The sequence below is a fragment of the Oncorhynchus kisutch genome, linkage group LG24 (genome assembly GCF_002021735.2).
Source record: "Oncorhynchus kisutch isolate 150728-3 linkage group LG24, Okis_V2, whole genome shotgun sequence".
Classification (NCBI taxonomy): domain Eukaryota; kingdom Metazoa; phylum Chordata; class Actinopteri; order Salmoniformes; family Salmonidae; genus Oncorhynchus; species Oncorhynchus kisutch.
This window is the reverse complement of record NC_034197.2, coordinates 18,343,764-18,370,005: the sequence shown is the minus strand read 5'-3', so window position 1 is coordinate 18,370,005 and position 26,242 is coordinate 18,343,764. Positions and strand designations below refer to the sequence as shown.

The 26,242-nt window shown below is 42.0% G+C and overlaps 1 long non-coding RNA gene across 1 annotated transcript; it reads right to left on the bottom strand.

Moving 5' to 3' along the window:
• Positions 1–4,276: 4,276 nt before the first annotated feature.
• Positions 4,277–10,984, bottom strand: LOC116357013 (uncharacterized). Its single transcript, XR_004205313.1, has 3 exons — positions 10,781–10,984; positions 4,864–5,115; positions 4,277–4,737 (listed from the first exon to the last, which is right to left on the bottom strand). It is a non-coding gene; the product is annotated as an uncharacterized LOC116357013 (long non-coding RNA).
• Positions 10,985–26,242: the final 15,258 nt, after the last annotated feature.

Below are 26,242 nucleotides of genomic sequence, written 5' to 3'. Positions count from 1 at the left end.
ATGCTGTTGTGCAAATGGAATAGACAACAGGTGGAAATTATATGCAATTAGCAAGACACCGCCAATAAAGGAGTGGTTCTGCAGGTGGGGACCACAGACCACTTCTCAGTTCCTATGCTTCCTGGCTGATGTTTTGGTCACTTTTGAATGCTGGCGGTGCTTTCACTCTAGTGGTAGCATGAGACGCAGTCTACAACCCACACAAGTGGCTCAGGTAGTGCAGCTCATCCAGGATGGCACATCAATGCGAGCTGTGGCAAGAAGGTTTGCTGTGTCTGTCAGCGTAGTGTCCAGAGCATGGAGGCGCTACCAGGAGACAGGCCAGTACATCAGGAGACGTGGAGGAGGCCGTAGGAGGCAACAACCCAGCAGCAGGACCGCTACCTCCACCTTTGTGCAAGGAGGAGCACTGCCAGAACCCTGCAAAATGACCTCCAGCAGGCCACAAATGTGCATGTGTCTGCTTAAATGGTCAGAAACAGACTCCATGAGGGTGGTATGAGGGCCCTACGTCCACAGGTGGAGGTTGTGCTTACAGCCCAACACCGTGCAGGACATTTGGCATTTGCCAGAGAACACCAAGATTGGCAAATTCGCCACTGGCGCCCTGTGCTCTTCACAGATGAAAGCAGGTTCACACTGAGCACACGTGACAGAGTCTGGAGACGCCGTGGAGAACGTTCTGCTGCCTGCAACATCCTCCAGCATGACCGGTTTGGCGGTGGGTCAGTCATGGTGTGGGGTGGCATTTCTTTGGGGGGCCGCACAGCCCTCCATGTGCTCGCCAGAGGTAGCCTGACTGCCAGACCCCTTGTGAGACCATATGCTGGTGCGGTTGGCCCTGGGTTCCTCCTAATGCAAGACCATGCTAGACCTCATGTGGCTGGAGTGTGTCAGCAGTTCCTGCAAGAGGAAGGCATTGATGCTATGGACTGGCCCGCCCGTTCCCCAGACCTGAATCCAATTGAGCACATCATGTCTCGCTCCATCCACCAATGCCACGTTGCACCACAGACTGTCCAGGAGTTGGCGGATGCTTTAGTCCAGGTCTGGGAGGAGATCCCTCAGGAGACCATCCGCCACCTCATCAGGAGCATGCCCAGGGCGTTGTAGGGAGGTCATACAGGAACGTGGAGGCCACACACACACACTACTGAGCATCCTTTTGACTTGTTTTAAGGACATTACATCAAAGTTGGATCAGCCTGTAGTGTGGTTTTCCACTTTAATTTGAGTGTGACTCCAAATTCAGACCTCCATGGGTTGATATATTTGATTTCCATTGACAATGTGTGATTTTGTTGTCAGCACATTCAACTATGTAAAAAAAAGTATTTAATAAGAATAATTCATTCAGATCTAGGATGTGTTATTTTAGTGTTCCCTTTATTTTTTTGAGCAGTGTATAACCTGCAAAACAATGTCGTGACATTCTCTGCCGACAACACAAATACCAACTTTGGAGGACTGAATAGGCTGGGGAGGGTCAATGTTCATACCAAAGTTAAACATGCTCTGCAGCGGGAGGTGATTGGCTTAGGTTGTCCTGCCCACATCATTCACAACACGGCCAGAACGGCTTAGGTTGTCCTGCCCACATCATTCACAACACGGCCAGAACGGCTTAGGTTGTCCTGCCCACATCATTCACAACACGGCCAGAACGGCTTAGGTTGTCCTGCCCACATCATTCACAACACGGCCAGAACAGCTTAGGTTGTCCTGCCCACATCATTCACAACACGGCCAGAACAGCTTAGGTTGTCCTGCCCACATCATTCACAACACGGCCAGAACAGCTTAGGTTGTCCTGCCCACATCATTCACAACACGGCCAGAACAGCTTAGGTTGTCCTGCCCACATCATTCACAACACGGCCAGAACAGCTTAGGTTGTCCTGCCCACATCATTCACAACACGGCCAGAACAGCTTAGGTTGTCCTGCCCACATCATTCACAACACGGCCAGAACAGCTTAGGTTGTCCTGCCCACATCATTCATAACACGGCCAGAACAGCTTTGGATATGATTCCCCTTGATGTTGAGTACCTGCTCACAAAGATATTTTGATATTTTCACCGTCAGAGTAGAAAGACTGAAGAGCTTTGAGTTTGTTGGCCAGGAGTACCATAACATTTTAGGACACTGCAATGTTCACTGGCTGTCCATGCTCTAGAAAGAGTATGTGCCATTGAAATCCTTTTTTCTTCCGGAAGACAAATGCCCTGTTGTCCTGTGAGCAATGTTCGAAGATCCACTGACTGAGGTTTGGCTGGCCTTTGTCCATGGAAACTTGACCATATTCAGTGACATGATCAAGATGCTTGAATGGCAGGACCGCTCTGTTGTTGAGTCCGCTGCAATTCTGAGAAACATTGAGGCAAAATTGACTGCAAGATGTGATGACAACTTCATTACAGTTTTGGTCAGAGGACTTCTGAGAGCGCTAGAGGGAAATGGAGCAATGTCTAAAGAGAGCTTTCTCAAAACATCCCAATCATTCTTCACTATGGCTGCGAACTACTTGCAAGCATGGGGAAAGCACACAGATCTAAAATATTTACATTGTCTCCTTTTAAAAAGTCAACCTCAGCGTGAAGAGATCCAGAAGGCAGCAGGCACACTGCACGAAAAATGCCCCAATGTGACCATCAATGAGGATGCATTGTTTGACGAGGTTACTGGCCTGCAAGAGTTCCTAAAGGGGGGGATCGCTTGAAGAATGGAAAACATCTGAGAAACCGCTCAGAGATGGAGCACGATGGTTACCGACTTCAAAGTGAATGACATCCTACACACTAACCTGGCTAGATTAGCATCTGTTGTCATGTGCTTACCTGGAAGTAATGCGCCAGTCGAGAGAGTGTTCTCCCAAATGAATGATATTTGGACAGCAGCAAATAATTTCACTGTTCCTACCATCAAGGCCATGCTTATTGTGAAGACAAACTTCAACCTCCCCTGCCAGGAGTTCATGGAGAAGCTAGCCAAAGACAGAGCAATCCTGAAGATACCAATCTAATCTGTATATTTCTCAGAAGAATGTAACTACATAATATACTTATACCAATCACATCATCGTCTTATTTCTTTATTATGTTGTTAAGTATTTCACACATACTATTGTCTGTTTTTTCAGTTTTGCTCATGTTCTCTTCTGCTCTTAAGTCTACCCAGACTACCAGGACCACTGAATGGCTGTTCAGATTGGACAGTTCTGTCTTGTCTGTAGTGTTTCTGTAATATAGTTGTTCTCTGTGTGCCCATTAGACTAAATACATGAAACTGGAATAGTCACCCTTTTTTATTTCATAGATAATAACATTGGATATTTTAATTATATATAGACTGCCAAACTGGAACTGGTTTTAATTTCAGAAATGTGGCCACCTTAACTTACTACATATAACGCCAGCCTCATTATGGAGAGAAGTATGCATACATTTATAATGCCCAGGGCCTGGTTCCATAAAACAATTTAAGTACATTTTCCCCTTATCGTTTTCCTTCAAGTTTCCTTAACTTAAAGTCAGTTACACTAAATATTTTAAGGTGAAAATGTTAAGGGTGTCCATGCAGTCCCTTATGTGCTTCATTCAGTATGGATATCAATGTAAACAGCATTTGTGGAGATTAATGTTGCTTTCCTCTGTCCATTTTGCAGAAGGAAAACATCAACCAGCTAGCTCTGTTACTTCAGCTAAACAATAGAAGGTGCACAATCAATATATACATAATTGTGCACAATACGGCTACAAAGCTAGCTAGCTACCTTCTGTAAGTTAGCTTGACATGCTATAATAAAAAACAACTAAAATGAAAGTGTTTCATTATCTTCTGAATCAATTTGTTTCTCCTGTCTTGAATGTAGAATAATTATTTTGCAATCTTTTTGATGAGCTGTTCAGTCAAGGCATACATGCCTTCAAACTACCATAAAAGCCCTTAAGTATACCCTTACTTAAAACATTTGTGGGGCTCTATGCAACACCCTTTAGCAATTCCCTTATGTAAGGGGAAATGATTTATTAAGATAAATCCATAAGGGAAACACTAGATGTTTTCTGTTTGAGTTCTGTTCTCTCCCATTGCTAACGTTTGCTTCAAAGCTGATATAATATTTACATTGTCTACGGAAATGCTTGCCAAATAAAGGAGCAATGGCACTTGTGTGTGCACACATTTCCTTGAGAGGGAATAGGGATGATGAATAATGGATTCAATCACTTTCACACCTCACTTCAAACATGAAGCTTTGAGTTTATAGTATTTATGCCATTGTACTGGTTAAATACGCCTGCAGAAACCAATGTTAATTATCCATGATGAATGGCATGCATCCATTGCACTGCTCGTGGTAGTATTATTTTTTATTTATTACAGAAACAGGTGAACAGTAGGCCTATTTTAATAAATAATCATTCATTTCATTTATAAAGAGCTTTTCTCACACCCAAGGTGCCCCAAAAATATATAAAATAATAAAAACAATCCAAAACACAGACAACAATTAAAGCTATATACAGGTATCGCCAGGACAGGAGAACATAATTGGCAGGGGTCCTTGAAAGCTTTTCTGAATAGCACAATCTTGAGCTGTGCCTTCAACGAGGACAGAGATTCTGCAGCCCTAATTGTGTCTGGAAGTGTGTTCTACAGCGGCGAAGCAGCGCAACTGAAAGCCCTGTCACCCATAGTTTTTAGTCTGTTGCGGGGCTGCTGAAGGGAGACAGACCTAGAGGAGCAAAGGGTGCGTGTGGGGCAGGGGGGTAGACAGAGGTCAGACAGATACACTGCCCTACCAAGCAAAAAGGCAGTAACTTCTCATAGCGTGGAACTGAGAAAAATATATTTTATTTACCTTGGTTTCACAGTAACTTTATGCAGTTACTGCTAACGTGACCCCACATCTTCTCCAAAACACAATACAATGGAGGCAGGATACATGTCCACATGATTAAGCATCTAATGTTGCAAAAATGACATTAACTCATTTTCGACCAAATGAGCAGTTTGCCTTTTTGTTGGGTCCAGAGTTGTAGTCGATGCGTGAGCATATGGGGAGCCAGTGGGGGTTCAACAGCACTGGAGTCATGTGCTCGCTGGGGGAGGTCTGGATGAGAACACATGCAGCAAAGTTACGGACATATTGTAGCCTGTTTAGCCCTGTCTTTGTTGATAAACAATAATATTTTCACTTCTTCCACACTCACTTTGCGGAATTCAAAATTACAATGCTTGTGTTTCAGAATTTGATCAGTTATACTTGAATGTGTTGTGTCAGAGTTTGTTGTTGGCATGTCATGCTTAAATTAGCTAATCTTGCCAATGAAAAAAAAATGGCAATATCCATGGGTTTTGTAATGAATGACAAATTTCATTTAAGGAGCTCCAAAGACTTTCATTCTCATATATCTTTGTTCCAGAGTATAGTTGGTTCTTCTTTTTATTAAATTTAGTCACATGATTTCTCAATTTGCAGTACGTTTGCCAATCAGTTGTGCAGCCAGACTTATTTACCATTCCTTTTTGCCTCATCCATTTCAACCATACAATTGTTCAATTCCTCATAAATCCACAGGGATTTAAGTTTTTACAGTCATTTCCTAATGGGTGCATGCTTATTAGTAACTGGAATAAGCAATTTCAGTAAATGTGTCAAGTACAGCGTCTGGTTGCGCCTCATTACACACCACAGACAAATACTCTTTACAACATAGGAATCACTACAAAATGTATACACTATATTAGGCCCAGCCTTTGGAACTTTGGATTTCCTAGATATGGCTACTATATTGTGATCACTACATCCTATGGATTTGGATACTGCTTTAAATCAAATATCTGCTGAATTAGTAAGATGTGATCAATACATGTTGATGATTTAATTTGTAACTACCCAGGTAGGTTGACTGATAACCGGAACCAGGTTGCAGGCACTAGTTACAGTTTGAAGCTTTTTCTTGATGAAAGTCAATATTTAAATCACCCAGAAAATATTTCTCTCATATATTGTCAAGCATTTCACACCATCTCATCTCATCTCTCACACCAATCAGTTCTTTAAAATCCATCTTCAGCAGTTCTGAGCTGCCTTTCATAATGCCATTGAAGCCCACATGATCTACAGTATGATATATTCAATATTCAAGTTTGGGAGCAGCTTGTTGATGTCCTGATGCAGGTTTATAATGTTAGGGAGCAGCTTATTGAAGTCCTGATGCAGGTTTATAATGTTAGGGAGCAGCTTGTTGATGTCCTGTACTCGTGCTCCTGGATAGCACAACGTTTTTTCTCTAGAGACTGAGACATTTCTCACCATTGAACTGCCAAATACAACGGCTTATGAGAAGCAGGATAGCATACACCCTCTGCTGCCGGCGATAGGTCCAGACCTCCCACAGCAGGCAATGCCCCCTCAGATCCAGACAGAAAGGCATCCGAACTCGATGACAAAGCCGCTGCTGGAGGCATTGTAGTTGGAGTCAGCACAACCGTCGCAGACAAAAGCAGTCCCAGCGATGAAGGTGCAGGTAGATCAGGTACCAGTGCAACAAAGCTATTCCAGTGTCAATCTGCTCCAAACCTCTCGCAGACACTCCAGTCTGCTTTGCAGCAAGCTGCTGCCTTCGGTTTCCACAACTTGTGACCAGTGCTAATTGGAACAATCCTCTTGCTGTTCTCAGTCTAATCCACTACAAGATGGAGGAGAAGTAGATAGAGATGACTTCCTTGGCATGCAAGTTCCAGGTAGCACAGGGCATTCGGACAAATGACAAGGCGGGGATACATCTCAGGTACGAGCGGCGTTCAGAACGAGAAAGTTCCCACTTGCGTTTTCCACATAAATTCGCACATTCCTGTAATCCTCCACAAGCAAACAATTGCCCCATTGGAACTCCGGATTGTCAATATTGACCCGGACAAGAACGTAATAAACAGCTTCTACAGTGCTGGAAAATGTCATTAGCTATTCCAGGCTAAGCGGGCTCCATTGCAATTTAGCTAGCTAGTTGGTGGAAGGTGTTGACAAACATTTATGAACAAAATAAAAATAAAACAAAATGCAACTTTGGAAACAACAAGTCGAGCGCAGGAGGTATCCTAGTTCTTCACAGCAGTTTGATCAGGGATTTCAGGTGGAGAAGCAGTGTTGCTGCACGTGACCCAAATTTCAGTATGCCATGGCTGACCGTGTCGAATGCTGCACTGAGGTCCAGCAGTATGAGGATGCTGGCAGCCCCAGAGTCAGCATTTATGTGGAGGTCATTGGTGACCCTCACCAGGGCAGTCTCAGTGCTGTGTCTAGCTCTGAACCCCGACTGGAAAGGCTCAAGTAGGTTGCGTGGTTTTGGCTAGAAACAGCATGTACGAGGAGCTTACTCAGGAAGAGCAGGTTGGAGATAGGCCTATAGTTCTGGAGGTTGTCAGATTCAGATCCCGGCTTTGTAAGTATTGGTGTGACTGCAGACAGTTTGAGCTGAGAAGAGACAGATCCAGTGATGAGGGACTTCTTGATCATTTCTGTGAAGAAAGGCTCCAGAGCAGGTAAGCAAGTCTTGACAAGGGAGTTGGGGATGGGGTCATGTGAGCAAGTCGTGGGGCTCATTATCCTAACCAGCTTGGTTATTTCAGTTGCAGTCACTGTGGTGAAGGTGGAGAACCTTGACTAAGGGAGCGTAGGACTGGGTAGCTCAACCACCGGGTTTGAACCGTTCTGGTGAGGCTGAGATAGCAGAATTGTTCACAGGTTGGAGGAGCTTGCTCACAGGTAGTTACCACTGCCGTTGCTGATCAGTTGGGAGTGGTAGGATGTAGGAGCTGGTTTTATGGCCTGTTTGTGTTCTTGCTGACGTTGCTCATACATCTGTGCATGTACAGTTAGCCCAGTTTCCTTATAATGTCGTTCTAGACGACACCCAGTTGCTTTCAGGTAGGAGATGTATTCAGTAAGCTGGGCAGTGTTTTATTGTTTTCAGACTCCTAAATTGAATGGAGCGTTTCTTGGGCTGTGTGGGTAGGTAAGGGTGATGAGTTTATGGTTGGACAGCCCCGACACATTTCTTTTCAATTTGACGAGATCCACATTTGTGGTACAGACAATGTCCAGTGTATGGTAGTGCTGAGTGATTCGTGTTTTGAGGTCGGAACAGTTTTTGTTAGATTATTAAAAAAGAATCACGGATTTCAGCTTTGATTACTTAAAAAAACAAACATCAAATGTATTATGAAATAATGGCGTTACAATGATTTTAGAGCTTTTTAATGGGAATTCCAAAGCCAAAAATAGTGAACATGCCAAAACATTCCATTGTCTCTGTCAGGTCCACATTGGGTAGACCTCAGAAGAATAGGAAATGACTATGAAATAATAAAATATTTTATTTGTGTATATTACTTTGTTTTTCCGAAAGGCTTGGCACATAAATACTCAGGCTGACTGGCTTTCGTTCGGGTAAATTAGAAATAAGCACACTCAGGCTCTACGGAAGGCCAAAGTGTTTTACTTTAAGGAGCAGTTCTCGCTCTTTGGGTCTAAACCCAAGAGTCTATTTGTTTTGAAGTGTTTAAATGTTATGTAACGTATCCATGCAAGGCCATGTCATGGGTGTTTGGGGGGTATTTGCCCCTAGAGACCAATTTATTGAAGTTATTCATATATTATTAATATTTACTTAGTTTTAACTGTTAGTTTGTTTTACCAATATCTCATTTGTTGTCAAGTTAAGGTTTCTTTTATTTTCAAATATCAGTTTTTTACATGCAAAATACCTGCTGTTAACTTTTAAATGATTGGAATGAATTATCCAAAGAGAGTGTGAAGCTTGTCCAGGAGAACTCGGACGAAAACTTCAAAAAGAATAATTCCAGGTCGAATAAACTGGTCAAACTAAGTAGAGAATCAATCTTCAGGATGTTATTTTTATATATATCCAATAACGGTCCAACATGATCATACATTTTCATCTGCAGCCAAATGGAACAACTGTGACATCAACAGACAAATGCACCACAGGGAAATTGCATTCTACTAAGACAGTGACTATTTCCCCTCCCATTCGGTCAAAGTTCACACCAGAGGCTCCATTCCACGTTCTACTGAATGAGGACATCTAGTGGAAGGCGTAGGAAGTGCTAACATATCCATATATTATTTGGAAGGGAAGGAGCGATGATGTCAAATTTGACCCACATTCAGAATTTCACTTCTTGTTTGGAAGATTGCCTGCCCTATGAGTTCTGTTATACTCACAGACATAATTCAAACAGTTTTAGAAACTTCATAGTGTTTTCTATCCAATAGTAGTAATAATAATAATATGCATATATTAGCAATCTAGGCCAGAGTAGGATGCAGTTCACTATGGGTACACAATTCATCCAAAGAGAAAATACTGCCCCCTATCCCCAACAAGTTTTAGTCACCACTTCACTAAGTCAGAATTCCTATTTTACTCAGCCATGCCTCCTTGCCTGTCCAATACTTCCTCTATCCCAGCCCTTCTAATGCAACTAGCCCTGATGCTCCTGCCCCAGTACACAGCTTCTCCCTGCAGGCAGTCACTGAGTCTGTGGTGCTAAAAGAGCTCCTTTAACTTGACCCCAAAACAACATCTGGGTCAGATGGTTTAGATCCTTCCCAGCACCTATCATCGCCAAGCCTGTCTTTCCTCTGGGAAGTTTCCCAGTGCTTGGAAGGCAGCCACAGTGCATATTTGATTTAAAGGGGGAGATCAAGCTAATCCTAACTGTTACAGGCCAATTTCTATCTTTCCCTGTTTATTAAAAGTGTTGGAAAATGTTGTCAATAATCAACTGACGGGATTTCTTGATGTCTATAGTATTATCTTTGGTATGCAATCTGGTTTCCGCTCAGGTTATGGATGTGTCACTACAACCTTAAAAGGTTCTAAATGATGTCACCACTGATATTGATTCTAAGCAATGTTGTGCTGCTATTTCTATTGACTTGGCCAAGGCTTTTGACAGGGTAGACCATTCTATTCTTGTGGGTCAGCTAAGGAGCATTGGTGTCTCTGAGGGGTCTTTGGCCTGGTTTGCTGACTACCTCTCTCAAAGAGAGCACTTTGTAAAGCCAATGCCTGTCACCATGGGAGTACTGTAAGGATCGATCCTAGGTCCTACGTTCTTCTCAATTTACGTCAACAACATAGCTCAGGCAGTAGGAAGCTCTCTCATCCATTTATATGTGGATGATAGTCATATACTCAGCTGGCCCCTCCCCAGAGACTTGATTTCCTCTATTGTAGTCATTCCTCTCACCCCAGCTGCCAAATTAACCTTGATTCAGATGACCATCCTACCCATGCTAGATTAGAGACGTAATTTATAGATTGGCAGGTAAGGGTGCTCTCGGGTGGTTAAATGTTCCTTACCATTCAGCCATCAGATTGGACACCAATGCTCCTTATAGGACACATCACTGCACTCTATACTCCTCTGTAAACTGGCCATCTCTGTCAAGACGGTACTGTACATACTCATTGAACATTGGTCAATGTTTACATACTGTTTTACCAACTTCAAATATAAAAACTATTCTATTCAATGCTCATCCTATATGATTACTGCGGTACACATCTTTTCTACTCATATACTGTCAATAATTTCCATACGCACCATCATACATATAAATGTAAATTCCAGACTGACATTACTTGTTCTAATACTTCTATATTTATTTTTGTATTTGCGTGTGTTGTTTTGTTAGATATTACTGCACTGTTGGAGCTAGGAACATAAGTATTTTGACTTACCCACAATAAAATTTGCAAAATATGTGTACGTGACCTCTAACAGTTTTCTTCTGGTGAAAGAGAGGCAGACCAAAATGCAGCGTGGTTAGTTTTGTACATCCTTAATAAAGATGAAAATACAACGATCTACAAAACAAGAAACGTGACAAAACCAAAACAGTCCTATCTTGTGCCACAAACAAAGACAGGAACAATCACCCACAAGAGACCTAAAGAATATGGCTGCCTAAATATGGTTCCCAATCAGAGACAACGATAAACACCTGCCTCTGATTGAGAACCACTCTAGGAAACCATAGTCTTACCTAGAGTACTACTCTAACCACAATCCCATAACTACAAACAACCCCAGACAAAACAAACCACATAAATCCCCATGTCACACCCTGGCCTCACCAAAATACTACCGAAAACACAGAATACTAAGGCCAGGGCGTGACATGACCAATAACATTTGATTTGATATGTATTCATTGGGCTGATACCAAGGCTCAGTGAGGCAGAGAAATTCTCAACATGTATCACTGATGATGTCATTCAGAAGTAAGCCTTTGTTGTTCATGGATCTTGCATTTAAAAGGCCCAGTTGAATGACCTGCGGGGCGGCCTGCAGAACTGTCCAGTGTCCTTTATCTTCCACCACCGGTGTGCATGATGTACTGCTCGCATTGCAAGTACACACAATAGACTTAAGTTTGTTCATTTGTTTCTTACCGCCCCACACATTTGCAATTTTCTTGTCTGTGTTTTTTTGTCAATTACAAAACTAGATTTAAGAAAAGTACATGTCGAAAGATACATTTTTCAACATCGCCTGCTCCTGAACGTTATCACTACTTAGAAAAACATAACGTTGTGGGGCTTTCTTCATGCCCCTTTTTATCATGGTGGTAACAGTCATGTGAAGGAACATTGAAGTGGCACTGACAGCATTTTAGCAACAAGAAAATCACTGTTAAAAAAAAACCCATTATAGACATTTTAGATGTGGTCATTTACACGTTTTCATAAATTCATAGAATGATGTATACAAAGGTATTTGGGAAAATTCTATAGCAATATACTGTAGAGTGGGAAAATGGCGTTTGGATAATTAATAGACACTGCAGTAAATAAAACCGAAATAAAAACATCTGTTTTGTCCAGGGATTCAATTTGTTGTTGCCTAATTGTTTTTTTGTAGGTTTCCAAACTACTTTCCTTTCATCTCTAGCATTTCTTATTATTATTTAGTTCCTTTGGCTTTGATGCGTCATGATTGAGTATTGCTCTTTTCAAGTAGACTGTGATTGTGAGATAACCACTTGTGCATTGGGGAAAGTAAAATAAGCTTTTGCAATCACTCCCTTGAGTGCTGTGGCCAGCCTTTCCTGTGTTCTTGGGTCGTTTGTAGCTGTGTGTATTATTATGTGGCTGGGTGACCCTAGTTGGTTCTGGGTGACCCTCGACCTTCTGTCCTGAGACAGGAGGTCTAAGGTGCGCTGGGTTTTTGGACACCAGAGTTTAGACACTGTGTGTTTGGGAAAAAGTGTATTTTCTTGTATATATTTCCCATTTGAGTCCAAAAGTATTACAATCTGTGGCTTGTGTATGTCCTCAGTGGGTGTGTGTGTGGGGGGGGGGGGGGGGGGGGCTGCTCAGAGGGGGTTGGATCCCCCAGGCTTGGGGTTCTTCATTTGTCTGTCCTGCTGTGATGTCGAGGCTATGGTCAGGGTCTGGGGTGGACTGTTCTGCTGTGGTGTCGAGACTTTGGTCAGGGTCTGTGGTGAGCTGTTCTACTGGCTTCTCTGCGAGGGTGGCCAGCTCTCTAATTGGTTGTTCTCTGTCACACGTCATCATTCTCACCTTCTCCTCTAGTGCTCTGTTCTTCTACTGCTCCTGCTCTTTCTCCAGTTGATGTTGTCTCACCACAGTCCAGAGTGAAGATATGTCTCTCTCCACCTCCAGCTCTCCAGGGCTGTTTGAGGGGGTGTTGTTGAGCTGGACTATTTTTTTGTTCTGACTGGAGTGTGTTCACATGCTGATCCAGCTTCACCTGCCGTACCTCCAGCTGGGTTAATTTATCCTTCATTTCAAGGAGGGAGTAGTACTCTGTGCTGGGAGGTTGACTTTCTGCGTGGGTTTGCTCGTCTGTGGCGTTGGATATTGAAGAGGTCTGGTCTGACACGCTCGGGGTGGGAGTATATTTTTCAAATGAGAGCTTATCCTGCTGAGCTATCTCTTTGATTATGTGAAAGTCCAGCTGAAACTGTTTGGGGTTGCCCTGTACCATTACTGTTCCAGACTTGTACAAGTTGACATGGGCTTTGTCAGAGTCCTCGTTACTGAGTATATACTGAGTTTCCACCCATCGCTAACACCCCCCTCTTAACAGGGGGGTAGTGTGTTAATAATATAGCACTGCGCCATGCCAGGGGATGGTCTGTGTGGCGATTAAGTTGCTTATGTTCCCATTTGTATAATAGTCAGCAAAAAGTGTCTGCTTCTTTTTGTACTTTTTTCGTGCCTTATCATTTTTTATTCCAGAGTGTACTGTATTGTAATGACCTCTGAATAGCAGGAGGGGGCTTCAAATGCCTCTGCATTTGGGTGGGGTAGGCTGTGAAACTCTTCTGCCATTGTTGGGCTCAAGGGCTTTGACACCTTTCACTTCACACCTCAGTGCTAATTGAAGCTGCAGTCAGATATGTTCTGTCCAAGCAAGCTTGGTAGCCTTAACTTAGCATCCAATCCTTATAAAATATATAATTGTAATGTATTTTTCTTCTTTGTTTTAAAAGTAGATTCAGACTAAACATGACACTCACTCAGTTCCAGGTTGGATGGTGTTTTCAGGTTTCTGTTGTTTGTTTGCTAGAGCATTTGCTGTATAGCTTGGAAATGAGTATCTTTGGTAGAAGGAATCATTCCATGTAATTTTGTCCAAAATCAGATTGTGGGTTTGGAGTTTTGATTTGGAGTGGTTATGCCCAAAAAAATCCAAGTTTATCTCACTCTAAATCTATATTTTTGTATAAACATGCTGAAAAATGTGGAAGCTCATCTGCTCAACTCTCTTTCTTCTGTCTTCAGTGTGTACCTCTAACGGTCGTCTCGCGCCGAACTGCGTATATGCAGGCCATCAAATCAAAGGCATTCCTTCGATATAAATTTGATTTTGACGAAAATGAAAACATGTCAGTTTGTCACTTTCACAAGGTTGGAGTAATAACATGTTCAACTACTTAACCTCTCTTGGGTAGGGGGCAGTATTTTCACGTCCGGATGAAAGGCGTGCACAAAGTAAACTGCCTGTTACTCAGGCCCAGAAGCTAGGATATGCATGTAATTTGTAGATTTGGAAAGAAAACACTCTAAAGTTTCTAAAACTGTTAAAACGTTTGTGAGTATAACAGAACTGATATGGCAGGCGAAATCCCGAAGACAAACCATCCCCCAAAAATATTCAGCCTACCACTGTTTCCAATGGCTTTCATGTGTCTTATGAGGCGAAGTCCTCCCAGATTGCAGTTCCTAGGGCTTCCACTAGATGTCAACAGTCTTTAGAAAGAGTTTCAGGCTGGTTTTTGGAAAAATTAGCTAGAAGTAGTAGTTTTTCTAAGTGGCTCCCATTTTGGCTGTAGTGTTTCCATGCGCGTGGATGAAAGCGGGTTCTTTGTTATTTATCTCCGGTAATGAACATACTATTCTCTGTCTTAAATTTGATCATTTATTTACGTATTGGGGTAGCTGAGGTTTGTTTATAAACGTTGTTTGACTTATTTGGATAAGTTTATTGGTAACGTTTGGGATTAATTTTGTATGCATTTTGAAGGAGGGAAACCGGTGGATTATTGAATGAAGCACACTAGCTAAACTGAGTTTTATGGATATTAAGAAGGACTTTATTGAACAAAAGGACCATTTGTGATGTAACTGGGCCCTTTTGGAGTGCCAACAGAAGAAGATCCTCAAAGGTAAGGCATTTATTATAACGCTATTTCTGACTTTCGTGTCACACCTGCCTGGTTAAAAAATGTTTTTCATGCTTTTGTATGCGGGGCACTGTCCTTAGATAATCGCATGGTGTGCTTTCGCCATAAAGCCTTCTTGAAATCTGACACAGCGGCTGGATTAACAAGAAGTTAAGCTTTATTTTGATGCATAATACTTGTATTTTCATGAATGTTAAATATTTATATTTCTGTCATTTGAATTTCGCGCTCTGCAATTTCACCGGATGTTTATACATTGGCTCGAATCTAGGTTGTGCCTTTAGGTTTTTAAGGTTTTTAAGGTTTAAAATAGTTTCACAGCTCTTTTCTAGTCTCTGCCTCTTATAAACAGTATGTGAGAAAAAAAACTCAAAGATAAACATAGAACCCTGCAGGGAAATAGGGTAAGAGACTAGTCAGACATACCCCTATAAATCAACTTGGGGAGTGGATATTTACTGCTGAGCACTTAGAAAACACTGGAACTATTGTATCTCTCTTGCAAGTTTGTATAGCTGTGTATACATGGGTTTGGTCTGATGAGTAGAAGGTAATGACATATGCAGTGACATCACTAGGGCTGGACTTCGGGCTTAATAAAAGAACATGGGACTTTTCCTATTTTGCAGAACTCAGGAGAGACATCAGTTGTATGTATAATGTTTGATGTTTGACTTCTGTCTACAGCTGTATTTTGATTAAAAAAAATTGTTCTGAGTTATAAGTGCACATTTCGAGTGTTCTTAATTTGTTAAGTAAATAAAACGGTGCACAGAAAAACGGAAACAACATTTGCCAGGGGGGAGTGAGTGCAACACTACTGGACGGAACCTGAATCCCCTTCTCTGATCACCAAATTGTAAGGTAAGCAGACATCTGTTTTATCGAAGTGGGTAATTTAAAAGAAGTGGGTGTTCAGTGTTTCGCTGGTATGTAAAAGTGCCGCCCGCCTCCTTCTTGTAATTATGAAAACAAAGGAACCTAAAATGTGCATGTATAAGTCAATGAATGTGTGGTAATTGTTGTATGTCAATGTGTGTTATATGTTATATGTATTAAAAACAGTAGCTCGCCTAGTTGCACGTTGGGGTGCTGGGGTATCTTCCGGAAGGGTACTCAAGAGTAGGTAGGAGCAGAAGCTGTATCTAGCGTGAAAGTTCTGAAACAGGCGATAACCTATGGGACACATGAGATAAGTTGTTTAATTAGGGACAGAAGCTGTATCTGAGAGAACAGTTCTGACACAGGCGATAACCTATGGGGCACCTGGATGATATAAATAATATATTGTCTGTCCTTATGTGTTTGTTTGGTGTGAGTGAAATGCGCAGTGGGTGGGGAGATAAACAAATCGAGAATTTGTTATTTGGTCTGAGGACTGAGAGTCGGTGTAAGTGGATTTTTGATAAAGAGGAGGATGAGGAACAATATATAGATAAAGGCATTCAATCGGAATAGTGTAAGTGAGGGCGGCAGGAAGGAGTTCTGTCATTTTTTAAGAAAAGGCAGGTTTGATAAAGATAATACCTATAAAATATTTATTACCCTACACCCTGAAGAACTAGTAATACCCTCAACATATTTTGTATTAGTTGAAATTCGACCTGTAACTACTTGTAGAAGGATGGTTAAGGAGCCTTTTAAGTGGAATTGTGGAGAGGAGGTTGTGTTTTAGGGACATATGAGAAGACAGTGGATGAAATAGAGTTCAAACTGATACAACACCCACTGACATTATTGCAAGTTAGATAATAGGTAGGAAAGGCTAACATAGGGCACCTACACCATTATCATCACACGGCTGACTGTCAAATAAAACCTAACTGACGCTCACCATGTCCGCAAAGGCCTGTAAATGGCTTTTTATTAGGTAATTGTAACGATTGTCGTTGGGAGAAGGAGAAGAGGACCAAGGCGCAGCGTGGTAAGTGTTCATGTTATCTTTTAGGAACAGAAACACTAAACAAAATAACAAAGAGAATGAACGAAAACGAAACAGTCCTGTCAGGTGCAGAAACACAAAACAGAAAACAACTAACCACAACCCATAGTGGAAAAACAGGCCGCCTAAGTATGGTTCTCAATCAGAGACAATGATCGACAGCTGCCTCTGATTGGGAACCATACCAGGCCCAACACAGAAATACAAAACATAGAATGCAAAACATAGAATGCCCACCCCAACTCACACCCTGACCAAACTAAAACAGAGACATAAAAAAGGAACTAAGGTCAGGACGTGACAGTAATGGCCCAATGGTGGAATAAAAAGTTAGGAGTAGGACAGAAGGTATTTGAATAAAAGGTTAAACATATTTGTTAGTGACACTTTTCTACCTTAGGATAGTGTAGGAAATTTACAACCCTTGTATACCAGTAAAACTATTACAAGGAAGTTGAGTTCTGTAGAGATTTCCATAGAAAATGACTTTGTGACGCTATCACCAGGGGACACTGGTGAATAATATATTACTGTTACTCTACACCCTTAAGATATAATATTAGGAATTGATGTCTAGCATGTGGTTGTCTATGTGAGGCCCGTGTGTGAAATATATTTGAGTTTAGTAGAACCATTTACTATAACCTAGATTAAGTGAGAGTAGAATTATGATTACAGTGTCACCCACAGTTTTTTAACACACACTGAAAGGAGATAGAGAAGAATTTATCTAGGCATATTCATACATATTACACCCACTTTAGAATAAGCCTATAGAAATTGGAAAACACATTACATGCAGACTATCTAAATAAAAAGCCGGAGCACCATGGCGCAGTCAGTCCAGAATGAGGCGATAGGAGCAATGAAGCCTGTCACGCCTACTGAATATATGCTAAACAAGTTTCCTGCTGTGGAATTTACGTTCACTTTTAAGAAATGGCATGCCTGGACAGAGATGGCAGGAGAACATAGATATCCAATGGCTGGTTCATTCAACAAGACTAGGATGGATTTAGTCAAGGAGATAATTCAGACAGGAAGAATGGACAAGGAGAAGGGCATGAAGAGAAGTGCCCTTGTATCAGAAACTGTAATGGGAATGATGATGCTGGAGGGACAGATCTTTATGAACAAGGCTACCGTGACCAAACTAAAGCTGGAAGAAACAATAGAGTGCAGAAGAAAAGAAAAGTGTCAGGACAGAGGCAGAACAGCAGTACACCCCACCGCCCCGCTGCCATATGGGAATCAACCCAGAGGACCCCTGGGTGACTATACACAGATCTACCCTCTCATACCACTGACAGAAGAAAATGGAGAAGCAACCACAATTATCCTCAAGGGGACTCTGAAGGAGGTGGATGACACATCAATAGCAACAAGTGACATGAGAACAATAGAATTGGATGAAAGAAAAAAAACAAGGCACAGTTCATGGAGGGAGTTTCCTTCACCACCCCAACTCACTCCACAAAAAGGAACAGACTGGAAGACCCTAGACATCTGCTCAAGTTGTTTCTACAGGCTCACCACAACCACAGCCTGCAGCTCCCCCACAGTCACATTAGTCACACCTGTGAACCTGGTGCCTGCAGGGTATGTGCTTTTCACCACTCAGCATTATGGTGACCCACAAACATGGACTGGAAGAGGAGGTGGGCCCTGCCAGAGCCCTTCGTGAATGGAACAACACTCAATGCTGGACCTGTGGGCAGTTGGGGCATGTGAGTTCGCAGTGTGGGGGAAATGAAAGAGGAAGAGGTTACAACAGGGGCAGAGGAAACTTTGGGCCTGGCAGAGGAAGAGGAAACTTTGCTAATGACAGAGGACAGCCATGGCCAATGGGAAATCAGAACACCAACGGTTCTTATTTCCCTCAGAATCAACAATGAAGGCGCCCGACTCCCCTGCTTCAGTATGAATTCAATGATGGAAGAGAAGAGCCAATGGTTACTCTTATTGTTAATGGACATGACCTACCATTTCTAACAGACATTAGAGCTCACTGTTCCTGTTTAGGCAAACCTGGACAAGTTGTTTGGGCTTCTCTGAGCAAATCATCAGTAACAATAACAGGGACATTGGGACAGCCCAGGAAAGACTTGTTTGATGAACCTCTGCTTGACTCTGACATGGTGCTGTTCATTGATGGTTCTGCCTATATAGATCAAAGCACAGGGAAGAAACATGTAGGATTTGCTGTAGTAGATGTGGAAGGTGATATTGAGGTTATACGGCCCCTACCAGACCATTTACCAGCGCAGCAGGCAGATTTCTTAGCTCTGAACACAGCTTGTGAATTGGGGGAAGGGAAGGCCCTTACTTTCTACTCAAACTCAGCATATGCTAGTAGGGTTTGGAAAGCAAGAGGGTTTGTTAATACCACAGGAACACCTTATGTTGAACAGTTGATTGAAGTTATGTGAAAACCGAACACATTGGCTATTGTTAAGGTTGAGGCACACACAGGTTGGTGTGATTATGCTAGAATTGGTAACATCATAGCTGATGAGGAGGCCAAATTGGCTGCTACCCGTTATCACACACATGCATTCTATTTTTAGTCATTTGTGTCATTTGAAACTACTGATCTTGATAAATAGCAGCAGGCTGATATTCTCAATCACCAAGTGTGGAGGGAGAGAGGGTGTGCTCTCTGTCCTAGGTCTGGCTTATGGCTACATCTTTTGTGTGGCATGCACTGTTTACCATCAACCATGATGTTTAATATTTGCTAATTGGCTTAGGGAGTTGAGCCATTCATCAAAGGGGGGATATGGAGGAGGAGAAGATTTAAGGAGGAGAAGATTTAGGTGGAGAAAATTTAGGTGGAGAAGACTTTGGCCCAATGGTTTTGCAAAAATTTGAATCAGCACGTATAAAAAACCCTGTTCATTTATCACTGGGCGACATTGTTATATAACATAGCAAAGGGAACTCCAATGCAACCAGGGAAGTTCCCCACTCCAAAATGACCTTTTGTCCACCTTGCTATGGATTTCATAGACATGATAGAACAAAAACAAAGAAAGAAATACTGCCTGGTGATAATTAACATGTTTACCAGGTGGGTGGAACAATCCTACCACCAACTGCGTTGCACGAACAGTTGCAAAATTCCTAGTCAGGGAAATTATACTCAGGCTCGGAGTGCCTGAGGTTTTGTCTGCAGACAATGAGACCCATCTCATAGGAGATGTGTTTGCCCAAATGGCCAAAATGATGGGTGTTGACCAGAAGTTTGTGTCCATCTATCACCCGTGGAGTAACGGGATTACAGAGGGCTAATCAAATGATTAAAGGGGGGCTTGCATAAGCCTGCCATTCCACAGAAATGAGCTGGGTGAAATGCTTGCCCTTGTCCCGATGAAAATGCGCAGCAGCCTTAACAAAGGTATTGGGTGTACACCTTATGAAATGTTAACAAGACAACCAATGAACACCCCAGGGGTGAGACCTATGACTGACCGACAGATAGACATAACTGAGACACAGTGTGACCATCTTGAGTACATGAAGGAACTAACTTCTGTTGTAAGTTTTCTCAACTCTTACACTAGGAAAGCAGTGGAACCAATCCCAGGTGAGGATCCAGATGCTCTGACCATCTGCATAGGAGACTGAGTGAAACTACGAGTCCATAAAAGAAAATGGAACCAGCCAAGATGGCTAGTTCTGTGTCCTCCTGCTTGGAGGCTGAGATCCACCGATGAGGAGGGACCAGAGGAGATATGGGGGAGACCACAGCCAGAGGGCCAAGACCAAAGGCCAGAAGAACCAACAGAAGGTTCAGCCACAGAACCTGAAGAGTCATCAGATGTCAAGGACACCATCATACACACACACACTATGGTTGTGAAACAAGAAAATCGCAACCGTGGAAACACACATGCAGGGTATTTATTGCTCTCCAAATCCTACTCGTTCCCTTTGTGGACGGGCATGTGGAGAATAATAAATGGGTGAAAGCAGTGACATTCATGGGATTATTGGGGAAGGGGAGCACATCTGGCACACAGGTAATGATTTTCCAGAAAACCACCTCCACAACCTTTTTGTGGGGAACCCAGGTAGTACCAATTGGAAAGAATGATTTTGGATGTTAATTACTCCATTTTATGCAAAGGAACAATACCAGGGTTTGACAAAGATACATCAATTATACTATTCTGATGTTTGTCATTAGGGGGAAAGCATGGGAAGGTGGATTATCCAATAAGACAATAGGTAATAGTTCAGATGCAGCTAAAGAATTTAAGTAGGGTGGGTCCATTGAGACTAAATGGCCAAGGTGGAAGAAGGTTCCTAGCGTACAACCAGGAAACATTTCCCAGCTGATTAAATGCATAGGACCTCCAAAAGTACAATGGGGAGAGTATCTGACTGGTAGTGTAAAGCCCCTAAATGATTAAGGAGATGTTGTGTTCGCAGGATTAAAACCCACAATAACTCCCCCTGTTTGTATCTGCAACTCAGGGAATGTGGATGTAGGCAACACCACTAATTGCCTGTCTTACACAGGCCTAAAAACGGATAGTAGTTTTTAAAAACGGATAGTAGTTTTGATGTACTGGATGGGCAACAACTGATAACTAGAGGAAATATGTCAAACATAGGCTAAGGCATGTGGACACCTCCTGGTCATCTCTGGATCTGTGGGGGTAATGGCTAAATCCCCCCCCCCCCCTGATTCCCCCAGAGGTTCTGTACAGAAAATCCAAGACAAACATGGGAAGGGTTTAATGCAATGATGGGAAGAGAAAGAGAGAACAATAATATGGCAGACTGTTCATCCTTTGTAAACGACCTAAACTGTTTTATGGAAGATTTGACACCATTGATTTTAAAGACGAATGTATGAATGTAAAACAAATCCTCTCCTGTCCAGATAACAGAGAATGAGGTGGCCTCATGCTCGTCAAATATTAAGACACACAAAGCACCGGGCCCAGACTACGGGGCAAAGTACTGAAGGTTTGTGCCGACCAGCTCAAGGGAGTTCTCAAACGACTCTCTCAACTCCTGCTGAGCACCTGTACAGTGCCAAAATCCTGGAAGGTGTTGGCCATTGTACCGGTGCCTAAGAAATCCCCAAATGACATCTGACCTGTTGCCCTCATGCCCCTTTCGGCCAAATGCATGGAAAGGGTTGTCAGTAAGCACCTTACCCTTTCCATAGCAGATCAACTGGACCCATTACAGTTTACCTATGAGGCACAGAGGGGGACTGAGGATGCTATCCTGACCTTGGTGAACATGGTGGCTAGTCACCTTTAATATGCAAAATCATATCCACACATTTTATTTATTGATTTTAGTTCAGCTTTCAATACAATGCAAATACACATACAGCTGAAAACGACTACTGGACCAGAATGTCAACAGAGGTCTCACAGGTTGGATCAAGCACTTTTTATCTGATCGCCCACAGAGGGTCCTCATGAATGTGGCCCTCTCTGATGAACTGACCCTGAACACAGGGGTGTGTCCTTTCACCGTTGTTGTTCTCTATCTACACTAACTAGATGAAGATCCGAGGAAACAATGTGAGCCTTTTTAAGTACGTGGATGACATGGCTCTGGTAGGACTCTTTTTAAAGATGCTACGTCAGATGGGGACAGCTATTTTAAACAGACCAACAACCTTCAAGAATTATGTTGGTCAAGTGCCTTCCACATCAATGTGGAAAAGACAAAGGAGCTGATCATCAATGGTAACAGCTTACCAATGTCCCAACCACTCTCTCTGAACGTCCAACCAGTGGAGGTGGATGAGTGTTTTAAATACCTAGGGACACATATTGATAACAAGCTGAGTTTTACAGAGAATGCAGAGAGTATTTTTTTTAAAGCAAGCCAACGCCTGTTCTTAATCAGGAAATTAAAGGGGTTTGGGGTCAGCCAGGATGTTCTGGAGAGGGTATACAGCAGCTTGGTGGAGAGCATCCTCACGTTCAATATGACAGTACGGTAATCTGAGCGTGAGGTAAACACAGCCAGCAAAGTAATTGGTCGACCACAGGCACATTTGAGCATTCTGTTCCACAAGTCAACCATAAAGAAGGCACTGGCTGTCGTTGGTGACCCCTCCCACCCTCTACACCCTCAGTTTGAGAGGCTTCCCTCTGGCTGGAGCTTCAGAATGCCCATGGACAAGAAGAACGTGTTAAAACATTAATTTGTTCCTTGTTCTGTTGGACTACTAAATGCAAAGTAAATTGTAGCGGTATATGTACTGATCTATCTAGTGCAATTGAGACAGTGATCGGTTGTGAGTGAATGTATTAATGTTGTTGTTAGTGTTGTTAGTGTATGCAACATGATGGACTGACTGGTTTAAATGTGCATGATGTGAGAATGTACTGTAATGAAGGTGATGCCAAAGAAAAATGTCCATCCTGGATGGACAATACAGTTTTATTCTATTCTATTCTATTCTATAGCTTACCATAGCTATTGAGCTACTGTACAGCATTGGTTTGTACTTTGAGAGGTAATACTTTTCTGGTGAATTAAAATGTCAAGCAGTTCAGTAGTTTACTTAATTCAGAAAATAGCATATTCCTGCGATCATCCTTTACACTAAGCAAAATCCTATTTAACTGTTTTCATCCCGTCCTATGGTGAAATGATTAGCGTCCTATGGTGAAATGATCCAGCGAGTTCAAATCTCAGTAGGACCTTGTCCTTTTGAGACACACAGAGTGCTGATATCACTGTGCAAAAATTCTAAAAGCTAACACTGTGTGACTGTGGATCAAACGGCATTGATTCATTGCTGCATAGGTTTGCAAAACTACTGGTGTGGCGATACTGATGGTTTCTCTGCACTGATGGCTTCTACTGTTGTGGCTAGATGGAGTACAGCATTTCAGCTAAGCTTAAACCTTTTCCTAATTATCCTAACCTGCTACTTTAATTATCCTAAGGTTAGTGCTATCCATGATCCTTGGGATGCCACTACCCTAAACCCTAACCTTAACCCCTACCGTTACCCTAAACCTAACCCTTACTTGAACCATTTTACATTTCAACTTCAATGGGGTAGTGTCTGAGTTGGGAAGTCCCAAGTATACCGGATAGCAAGGATCATTCTCCTAACCAGCTGCTACATTAAAGGAAGACTCAGCTAAATTACGGTGCTGCGAGCAGCACCACAGATAATAGCAGTACCACAGATGATAGCCATATTCGAGAGCATCAAAACCGTGATGTATCATGGGTAAATTGTGGCTGACTGACTGAACTACAAATAATAATAATTTGTTATTTATGATACAAGGTGATTTGTAGATCAGTCAGTCGGCAGTCGACCTGCACTGTCGGAGGCAATGTCGAACAAGCCCATTGCGAGGAGCAAGATGCAAGTCTTCGCTCCCACTGTGGTAGGTACAGGACCAAAACAGTGAAGTTTAGGCTTGTGTTTCACAGCTCTTAGTTGTGGTAATTGACCCACTATGCTGTTTACTTCTCACCTACGTCACAGATGGAACAAGTAGCCTGATGTGTCACCGGATTTATAAATCTGAAGAATCCGGTTGGAATTTCCTCTCCCCACCAAATATGGCAAGGATATGAAGCCCAGTGGCTGGCCGTGTGATAGTAGGGAGCGAGATGGAGCCAGGCAGGCATTCTGCTGATTTTCTGTAGAAGAAAAGCCCATTCTCAATACAGTTTTCGGTTCCCAAAACTATAATATTTTATGAACAGAGTGCACTAAGTTTTGTAGACTTGACCATTTGTCAGTTTCAAAACAATGGTGTCGTTTGCAAGGGAGAATTTTGAGTGATTGCTCACGAACACATTACAGAGAAGGCGTTCCCTAACGCCAATAGGCTCTCACTAGCTTGTGCTGAGCTCTGCCCACCTCCTTGCTTGTTACGCCCATTATGTTTCATTTGCTCCCATAGAAATCAGATAAATTCTCGGTTTAGTTATAAATATATTTGTCACAGAGATGAGTCTATCTTTTAATTCTCCATCTAGCCACAATGTAGAAGAAGTCAGTATTTCAAAGTTAGAGGAATTCAGTCAGTAAATGGTAACTTTGGTAATTACAAAAACAATGTTTTACTTTTTTATATATTGTGTCTGTGTCCATATTATCCATGAGTTTCTAGACTACATGGATCAGGAGAAAATAGCCAAACTCATTCAAAAAGCATCTGAACAATCAACTCTGCAACATTTCCAATAGACATTGACATAGTAAATAAAACATTTCCAATAGACATTGACATAGTAAATAAAACATTTCCAATAGACATTGACATAGTAAATAAAACATTTCCAATAGACATTGACATAGTAAATAAAACATTTCCAATAGACATTGACATAGTAAATAAAACATTTCCAATAGACATTGACATAGTAAATAAAACATTTCCAATAGACATTGACATAGTAAATAAAACATTTCCAATAGACATTGACATAGTAAATAAAACATTTCCAATAGACATTGACAAAATAAATAGAAGTGCATATAAATATAAAGGAGTTTTCATGCTGAAATCCTTTTATTAAACCAATGCTATTTGATAAGTTGAAGTGTTATATTTAGGATAATGTTTTACAGCTTTGTAATTCATATATATATATATATATATATATATATAGGCAGTTGAAGTCAGAAGTTTACATACAGTACATTTAAACTCAGTTTTCACAATTTCTGACATTTAATCCTAGTAAAGATTCCCTGTTTTAGGTCAGTTAGGATCACCACTTTATTGTAAGAATGTGAAATGTCTGAATAATAGTTGAGAGAATGATTTATTTCAGCTTTTATTTCTTTCATCACATTCCCAGTGGGTCAGAAGTTTACATACACTCAATTAGTATTTGGTAGCATTGCCTTTAAATGGTTTAACTTTGGTCAAACATTTTGGGGAGCCTTCCACAAGCTTCCCACAATAAGTTGGGTGAATATTGGCCCATTCCCTCCGACAGAGCTGGTGTAACGGAGTCAGGTTTGTAGGACTTCTTGCACACGCTTTTTGAGTTCCGCCCACAACATTTCTATAGGATTGAGGTCAGGGCTTTGTGATGGCCACTCCAATAACTTGAATTGGTTGTCCTTAAGCCATTTTGCCACAACTTTGGAAGTATGCTTGGGGTCATTGTCCATTTGGAAGACCCATTTTCGACCAAGCTTTAACTTCCTGACTGATGTCTTGAGATGTTGCTTCAATATATCCGCATAATTTTACTCCTCATGACGCCATCTATTTTGTGAAGTGCTCCAGTCCCTCCTGCAGCAAAGCATCCCCACAACATGATGTTGCCACCCCCGTGCTTCATGGTTGTGATGGTGTTCTTCGGCTTGCAAGCTTCCTCCTTTTTCCTCCAAACATAACGATATTCATTACAGCCAAACAGCTATATTTTTATTTCATCAGACCAGAGGACATTTCTCCAAAGTACGATCTTTGTCCCCATGTGCAGTTGCAAACCGTAGTCTGGCTTTTTTTAATGGCGGTTTTGGAGCAGTGGCTTCTTCCTTGCTGAGCGGCCTTTCATGTTATGTCGAATTAGGAC